The following is a 9,603-nucleotide window of genomic DNA, read 5'->3' as shown; positions in this document are numbered from 1 at the left end:
CACACTAACAGACACACACAAACTAACAGGCACACACACACACACACACTAGCAGACACACACACACACACTAACAGGCAAACACACACAGTCAGACACACACACAGAGACACACACTAACAGACACACACACTAACAGACACACACACACACTAACAGACACACACACTAACATTAACATACATATATATATATATAATTTTTTTAATTTAAGCTCCCCCCCAGGCTCCTTACCTTTGAGAATGCTGGGGGGGTCTCTTTCTCCCTGGTGGTCCAGTGGCTCCTGGGCGGGCAGCACTGGCGGGCTATCTGCTGGGCGGGTGGGCGTCTGGCGAGGGAGCTATTCCTCTGAGCTGCCTGTTCAGCTCATTCGCGCGATGCCCGCAGAGTGAGGCTGGGAGCCGGAATATGACGTCATATTCCGGCTCCCAGCCTCACTCTGCGGCACGCGAGGGAGCTGAGCAGACAGCTCAGAGGAAGAGCTCCCTCGCCAGACGCCCATCCACCAGCGCACAGCAGCCTGCACGCCCGGCCGACATGTCAGTTAGCCGCAAAGCTAACAAGGCATTTGTTCTGGGCATTTGGGGGCGGTGTTTTTTGTCGCCCCCTGGAAAATGCCGCCCAAGGCAAATGCCTTGTTTGCCTCGCGGCTAAAACGTCCCTGCTCTAGAGGCAGTCACTCAGACTCCTCTGCAAGTAGGAGCTAAAGGTTCCCTGTAGAGATGCCTTCATTCAATGCTGAGGAGATGCTGATTGGCCAGGGCTCCGTTTTGCCACGCATGCGCATAGCCTCCCAATGCTTTATTATGGGAAAGAAGTAGATTGACTGAGATCATCAAAGTTGATAATCTCAGTCAAGGGGATGGACCCAGACACAAAAGACCCATGTGAAATCACTTTTTTAACCGGTAAGGTTTGCCGGACATCTAAACAGCGCATTTACAACTATAATGCACATTTCTATTTCTGGAAGTATAGTGTTCCTTTAAGATGGCTACTGTCTCCTTGCCAGAGGTATTACCCAGGGCTTGAGTCCTGAAGGAATGCGTGGGAACGGCGTTCCTGCACTTTTTTTTAGAGCAGGAACGCTGTTCCCGTTTGTGGTCCTGCAGGCACTCAGGGGATGGCAAAAAATGACACCCCTAAATGCCCCTGTGTTACCCCTGTCATGGGGGGGGCCCAAGAGGTGGCCTGATAGCCACCTAAAGGACCTCCCTGGCGGGCGCCTGTCTCACTGTCAGATGCGGCGAGGGAGCTGTGTCCTCTCTGCTCTGCTCTGCTCCCTCGCGCTCCATTTGCTGATGCTGGGAGCCGGAATATGACAACATATTCTGGCTTCCTGCATCAGTAGACTGCCCGCGCAGCGAGAGGGAGCAGAGCGGACACAGCTCCCTCGCCGTGTCTGACAGCGAGACAGGCGTCTGCCGCACTGAAGCCCCACTGGACGCAGCTCTCCAGGTAGGAAGGCTGGGTGGACATTTTTAAAAAATATGAATAATTTGTGTGTGTTGTCAGTGAGTGTATGTCTGTGAGTGTGTGTGTCTTTGAGTGTATGTGTGTGTGTGTGTCTGTGAGTGTATGTGTGTGTGTGTCTGTGAGTGTATGTGTGTCTGTGAGTGTGTCTGTGAGTGTGTGTGCGTCTGTGAGAGTGTGTGTATCTGTGAGTGTATGTATGTATTATATATGCATACGAGTGTATTTTTTTTTTTTTTTGGGGGGGGGGGGGGAGGTTGGAACTTGGGTGAGTTCATACACTTTATTCCCCAGGACTTGACCCCTGGTGTTACCAAGGAGTCTACTTTACCCACAAGTGGCTGCTTTTCTCAGAGCTTTTGACATCTGCTCTAGATTCTGAGCTTAACCAGAACAGCAGGGTTTACAACTCCAGGTTCCACAGCTCTCCACACAGAATTGCCTCACCTTACAAGAATATGTTCTGGATATAAGTTGTGACCGGCTTAGCAGTCACTGTATGAAGGTTCTGGCATCAGGACGAGCTTCTTGATGGAGGGTGCCTTCTGGTGACTCTATCGGCACAACTAGGACTTCAGGGAGAATAATATCCTAGTGTCAGGAATTGGGTGACTCTATCTCGCTTAGGGCCTGAGAATGTCTCATTGATAATTATGAGACATTCTTTTCATGTCCTTTTTTGCTTATTTTACTCTGTGGAATCTACTAATGATTTAGGCATGTCACTGCTCTGATGTTCAATGCTGCTGCAGTGGCTTTTTCATTAGTGTATTTCAACTGTTTCATTTATGCATTTTTATTTCTAAAAAATAAAACGGGCAAATTAAGATTGTTCATTTTGCTCTCAGACGTAGTTTATGTGTACTGACAACTTACTGCAAAAGTGACTTATATTCTGTATCGCTATTTTATTACAAATTGACCTGTCTGTTTCTCGCACTGCTCAATAAAAAGAGATTGACAATAAAACAGCTGATGTGAGAAAAAGTCTCCAGCAAAGCTTTAGGTACTGCTTTGGTATGTTAGTCTGAATGTCAAATTTAGTTTGCTACAATTCGTAGTTTAGCAAAACACCCTGCCAGCATTTCTTGACCCCCCCATACAATACAATTCCCTTCACTATTCAAGATTAATGAAATGCAGGGGGGAGTTATTCTAATATTATCTTCGTTAGTCTCAATTTGTGTACTTCCCTTAGTGGCCAGCAGATGTCATATTCACATGATAGTACCTTACAGACATATATAAATATATTTTTTTTAGCAACAAGGTACAGAGTTGGTTTTCTCCGGTTGTTACTATTACCCACCCAATTTTTGGGTACTCATTTTATCTACCTTGGAAGGATGATGGAAGGATCAACCCTGCCGGGATGTGAACCTGAGACCCAAGGGTTGAACAGATTCTACTGATGATGCATTAGCCCACTAAGCTATCATATTATTATAAATAATTAATATCAGCATTATCACCAACATTTGGCAGGACTGAGAAGTAGATATCAATACCGTTACTCATTTTTTTTTTTTTAATTCTTTATTTTTGCGTGCACAAGACTTGTACATGGTGCAACGTTTGCGAGGGTAACAGGTTTTAACGTTGGTTAAATAATGCATTTAATGAGTTTTAGCACAATTTTTTGGTAAGTATAACATGCGTTAAATCCTAGGTAGAAGTTGGGTTCGTATAGGGGTTTAGTCGTGCAACTCGTCTGCCGGTGCAGTACCTAGGTCATGGGTCGGTGTCGGAGGCGTGACCCTATAGGTGTTAGCAAGTAGTTGCGTGGAGGTGCAGAGTGGTGCTAGGGCCCGTGTGGGTGCACTGGGTGTCGTTTTATAGGTCAGGTAGTCTGGTGAGTGGTACATGTGCTAATTTCTACGTTCTGAAGTGGCCTGGTCGTCTAGTTTCGCTGAAGACCACTCGTGAGGGGTGGTGGTCCTAACCTAGGGGCTGTCGGGGAGGGTAGGTTTTGGCTGAGGCTGCGGCTTGTGGTCTGGTAATGCGACAGCGTCCTCGACGGCTAACTCCTCTAGCTTACAGTAAACAAGTAATAACGTAAACATCAGAATTGTATTGAGCGGAAGGTGGGGAGAATACAGGTTGTGTTAAACAAGACATATGGGTATCGCCGTTGAGCAGGCAGGGGTAAGAGACCTCTCTCCCCCTGTCCGTCAGGTGGCTTGCGTGTCCATTCTCTGCCCTGTCGGCACAAACGTTTCCGAGGCGTCTGGATTCCAGACGTGGGGTGGGCTAGTTTTGTAGGCCCAATTTTGCGAGAAGTGTAGGGGCCTCAGTTCCCGAGGTGAGTTTATGGGTGGTCCTCTGGTGGGTGATGAGCAAGGAGCGAGGGTTTCCCCATCTATATGGTATCCACGCTGCGCGCAGGTGGCCGGTGAGTTCTGTAAGCGACTTTCTCCACTGGAGGGTGGCCTTTGATAAGTCCTGATAAAAAGTCAGTTAGGCTACCTCGAAATCAAGCGGGGTCTTACCCCTGATTGCACTCATGATGTGCCCCTTGTCTTGGGGTAGGACGCAGCGGATGATGACATCTCTGGCTGGCGGCTCTAGGAGGCATGGGTAGGCGGTAAATCTCACAAAGGTGAGTTTCTTTGTTACTGCAGGAGGAAGTAATGATAGTGTCACCTCACGTAATGTGGTAGATCCTTTTTGCTCACCGATGCCGGGATGCCTCTGATTTTTATGTGGTTGCACCGTTTTTATCCTCCTGCGCCGCCAATTGTATTGCTAAGCGTTGCTGGTCATGTTGTAGTTGGTGGAGCGAGTCTTGTAGCGTAGTGTTTTCTCCCTGTATTGTTTTGACTTGGTTTTCAGTGGTGGTCACTTTTACTGTGATCTGTTGCATGCTCATTTTGAACGCTGGTAGGTTTGCTGCCAGCAGGTGTTGTATATCCTGCAGCATAGTTTGCATCTGCTGCAGGTCCTGCTTGGTCTTCTGTTCCCTGTTGGGGTATGGATTTGGTGGTTGTGGTCTGTATGGGCTGTGGAGTTCTCTGTGTGTGTCCCTGAGTGGCTTGTGCTGGGGGGGTGTCTGCCTGTGGGGGGTCTGAGCCCTGGTCGGGCGCCCTTTTCGCTGTTTTTTTTTTCTGTAGCAGTGCCCCTATATCAGGCTGTGCTGTGGCAGTGCATTGGCGTGGTCTTTGTGATCTGCGCCCCATCTCCTCGTGGGATTGGTCGGGGTTCTGTAGATGATCGTTGCTTGGGTCTCCCAGGCTCTCTCCGCCCCACAAGTACTCCAAGCCGCGGTAGTTTGGCATGTAGTAGGCCCGGATTTTCGCTTTGGGCTTTGTCTGCCTCGGATTGTACCTAAATGGCATCGGGCGGTGCAGGATGGTCTCCCCCGGGCAATGCAAGTATTTGATTGCGTGCATGGCATGTTTTTTCAGTGATGTTTGACGGATTCAGTTTGATTTGCAAGGAGCTGCCAAAAATGACGTTCGGCTTGTTCCGCCGCTAAGCCTACCATTACTCATTTAACCATTTTTTCACTGAATACTGGCAGCCAGGGTCAACTGTTATATCATGAGGAACCCGGCCACTGCAATGAGATAATTAGGTCAGTTGCATTCACTAGCCAAAGAGATAAATGTAATATGCAACTTAAATAAGTGCAAATTGGTTAAGTGGAAATTGGTTAAAAGCAGATTTTACTATTTTTATATTACAAGCTGTTTGGGTGTAATTTCTACATTTGTGTTTAAAGTTAAAAGAACACTCCAAACACCATAAACACTAAACTGCACTGTTTAATAACAATTCCTTACCTGGGGTTTGCTGCATGCCACGTCTCACCTCCTCTACGTTGAGCCAGGCTTTAGCTCATTGGTTGAGATCGATCAGCTGACACTCTCAGCCATTGAGCTGACCCTGCAATGCACAGCTTAGTTTGGGATAGCTAATGAAAGTCCCTACATAGGAGCTTCAAACTCCACCGAGAGTGGTGCCTGGGAGATGCCATTACTAAACAGCTTGACTCTTTAAACTGCCACCATAACCACTACAGTTCAATGTTTTGGTTATGGCACTGGGAGTATTCCTTTTAATTAACTTTTTTTTTTTTACAATTTAGGGGACTTACTTTCATTTTATGTTGTTTTTGTTTAATCTTGCATTAACAGCTGGCAATTTTCACAGCTGCCCACACTTCTGTTTGCTGATCAGTCCTGAGTAAAAGGCAAACAAGCTGAACTGCTGGGAGTCAAGCCTGCAAAACAAGACAGACATGCAAGTAGTAACGCTGTATGTCTGTCTGTCCTGTCCTCTTGTTTGCTTCCCTGGACAAGTCTATTAAACAGCACTTTCATTGCCTGATGTTGTGTATGCTATAGGTAGAGTTGAGCGGACACCTGGATGTTCGGGTTCGCCAAGTTCGTCAAAAAGTTCAAGTTCGGCTCGAACTTGACCCCGAACCCGAACCCCATTGAAATCAATGGGGACCCAAACTTTTGGGCACTAAAATGCCTCTAAAAAAGTCCTGGAAAGGGCTAAGGGCTGCAAAAGAAAGTAAAATGGGGGTAAGAGTTGGACAAGTGCCCTGCAAACAAATGTGGATAGGGAAATCACTTAAAATAACATAAAATAAGCAGCCGCTTGGTAGATAACTCACTAATTCCCACGGTACTAGGGAGTCATCTACCAAAAGGCTGAAAGACCTAAATTGGTCTTTCAGCGAGTAGGGGCATGTCTAGTAAACAGTGAGCAGCCACTGGCTGCTCACTATAAAAAAAATAATAATTCAAATCCTATTGGCTCCCCTGAATGGCGGGTGGGGACCCTAAAGTAAAATTAGGGGGGGGACCTATTGTCCTCCCCCCAGCCCCCACCCCTGCGCGGCAGGTGGGGGTCATACATAACAATGAGGGGGGGACCTATTGTCCTCCCCCCTGCCCCCCACCCCTGAGCGGTGGGTGGGGGCCCTAATTCGATTAAGGGGGGACCTATTGTCCTCCCCCCTGGCCCCCACCCCTGAGCGGTGGGTGGCGGCCCTAAATAAAAATGTAACCCCCCCCCAAGGTGACTAGGGGTCCCCAAACCCCTAGTCACCCCCCTCCACCCAAAAATAAATAACCTCTACCTACCCCCCTCACCCTTAAAATAATGAGGGGGGACCATTAACTAAGTACATGTAAAAAAAAAAAAAAAAAACTTACCATTTGATGTCTTCTTTTTTCTAGAATCTTTTTTTTTCAGCCCCATAAAAGACCAAATAAAAATCCATAATGACCGTCGCAAAAAAAAATAAAAATCAGAGCGCAAAAATACATAATCCATCTTCACCCATGGAGGACTGAGCTCTGCAGTGCGGGGAACGGCTTATAAAGCCTTGCCCCGCCCTGCAATTAGGATAAGAACACTCTGATTGGTTGGTTTCAGCCAATCAGAGTGCTCTGTGTCATTTTACACAGCGTAGGGAAATTCCAAAGAACTTTCCCACGCTGTGCAAAATGACTCATAACACTCTGATTGGATGGCTTGAAATCCATCCAATCAGAGTGCTCTGTATCATTTTACACAGCGTGGGAAAGTTCTTTGGAATTTTCACACGCTGTGTAATTTGATTCATAACAACTCTCTGATTGGTTACTTTCAATCCACCAATCAGAGTGTTGTTATGAGTCAAATTACACAGCGTGGGAAAATTCCAAAGAACTTTCCCACGCTGTGTAAAATGACACAGAGCACTCTGATTGGTGGATTTCAAGCTAACCAATCAGAGTGCTGTGACAGGTAAATGTAGAGACTTACCTGTCAGTCTCTTCATTTACCTGTCAGAGCACTCTGATTGGATGACTTAAACCCACCAATCAGAGAGCTCTGAGCCTAATTGCAGGGCGGGGCAAGGCTTTATAAGTCTTCCCCCTCCCTGCAGAGCTTAGTCTGCGCGGAGCCCTCCATGGGTGAAAATTGATTATTATTTTTTTTTGCACTCGTTTTTTTTCTTCTTTTTTTTTAAAGTGCGTTGGTTATTATGGATTTTTATTTGGCCTTTTTTGGGGCTGAAAAAATAAGATTTTAGAAGAAAGAAGACATCAAATGGCAAGTTTTTTTTTTTTTTACAGATTTCTACCTTATGGTCCCCCCTCATTATTTTTAGGATGAGGGGGTATGTAGGGGTTATGTTTTTGGGGGAGTGGGGTGACGGAAGGGGGGGTAAATGTTCATTTAGGGCCCCCACCGCTCAGTGGTGGGGGCTGGGGGGGGGAGGACAATAGGTTCCCCCCCCTTATTCTAAATTTAGGGCCCCCACCCGCCGCTCAGGGGTGAGAGCCGGGGAGGGAGGACAGTAGGTCCCCCCCGTCATTGTTATTTATTGCCCCCACCCGCCGCGCAAGGGTGAGGGCAGGGGGGAGGACAGTAGGTTCCCCCCCCTCATTGTTATTTAGGGGCCCCACCCACCGCACACGTTGGGGGGAGGGGGGAAGGACAGTAGGTCTCCCCCCCTCATTGTTATTTAGGGCCCCCTAACTGAGTACTGCCATTCCCATTATCCCTGCTCTGCATTGAGTACTACTATTCCCATTATCCCTGCACTCACTGAGTACTGCCATTCCCATTATTCCTGCACTGACTGAGTACTACCATTCCCATTATCCCTGCACTAACTGAGCACTACCATTCCAATTATCCCTGCTCTGCACTGACTGAGTACTACCATTCCAATTTTCCCTGCACTGACTGAGTACTACCATTCCCATTATGCCTGCACTAACTGAGTCATGCCATTCCCATTATCCCTGCTCTGCACGGAGTACTACCATTCCCATTGCACTGAGTACTACCATTCTGCACTGACTGAGTACTACCATTCCCATTATCCCTACTCTGCACTAACTGAGTACTACCATTCCCATTATCCCTGCACTGAATGAGTACTACAATTCCCATTATCCCTGCACTAACTGAGTCATGCCATTCCCATTATCCCTGCTCTGCACTGAGTACTACCATTCCCATTATCCCTGCTCTGCACTAACTGAGTACTACCATTCCCATTATCCCTGCAATGACTGAGTACTACCATTCCCATTATCCCTGCTCTGCACTGACTGAGTACTGCCATTCTCATTATACCTGTGTGGCAGTTGATATCTCTGTATCTGTGTGTATTTCTCGCCGCTCAGCAGCCAATGCGGCGTCTATGTATACTATGTCTATGACTCACATGCTGCACTGGCCAATCACAGCCATGCCATTAGTAGGCATGGCTGTGATGGCTTCTAAGGGCACACGTGTTGGCTGCCCTGCAGCCTTTCAAAACGTGCCATTAAATCGCTGAATACCGAACTCCAACCCGAACATACAGTGAAATGTCCGTGTTCAGGTCCGGGGTCCAAAAAACAATGTTCGGTACGAACCCAAACTTTTCAGTTCGGGTTCGCTCAACTCCAGCTGTAGGCTTTGGGAGTTCTGTTTCGTAGGGGAAGAGATCTGTGAAGGAAGGCAAACGTTTTATAATTCTCTTCACTTTATATCTTGGCTTGGTGAGCTTAAACTCTGGTGCTCCCACCGCTCTATAAAATGAAGGTGAGGGCAGAGGGTCCCTCTTCACCAATTATCTTGGCATATGGCACTGATTGACAGGTGTAATAGAGAGTGACAAAGTCCAACAGGAGCTGTGAGGAAGATTGTCATGAACTAGGAGGCTGCACTGTCGTGATTTGTAGTTAAAACTGGCATTTCAGTGTGTTACAAGTACTGATTAGAAAATTAAATGCCTGTTATAATTAAAATCACTTTGTTGAACACATAACTCCAGGCTATGGAAGCTCTCTTTAATAGACCTGTGCAGGGAGGCAAACGTGATTTTAATTGCAAGAATCATTTCAGAATGGGATCAGTATTAATCTCAAAGTGAAATTCCATTTTCGTAGTTATGGTGCTAATAAACTGCAGATGCCATCTTTATGTTCTGGGTTGAACAATTTCAAGCAGTTTGACCAAAACCAGGGGTGCATGAGTCACCCATGGCCCATGGCCTGCTTGCCATAGAATGTTTAAAATACACAGATTTAAGTCTTCTTTCCAGTAAATCTTCTTATCTTACCCAAAATCCTGCGATGCAACTCTTAAAAATTAAAAATAAGATATAAAATCATTGCAAAAATAAAACAG

The sequence above is a fragment of the Pelobates fuscus genome, chromosome 5 (assembly GCF_036172605.1).
Source record: "Pelobates fuscus isolate aPelFus1 chromosome 5, aPelFus1.pri, whole genome shotgun sequence".
NCBI lineage: Eukaryota > Metazoa > Chordata > Amphibia > Anura > Pelobatidae > Pelobates > Pelobates fuscus.
Note: the sequence above shows the minus strand (reverse complement) of the source record.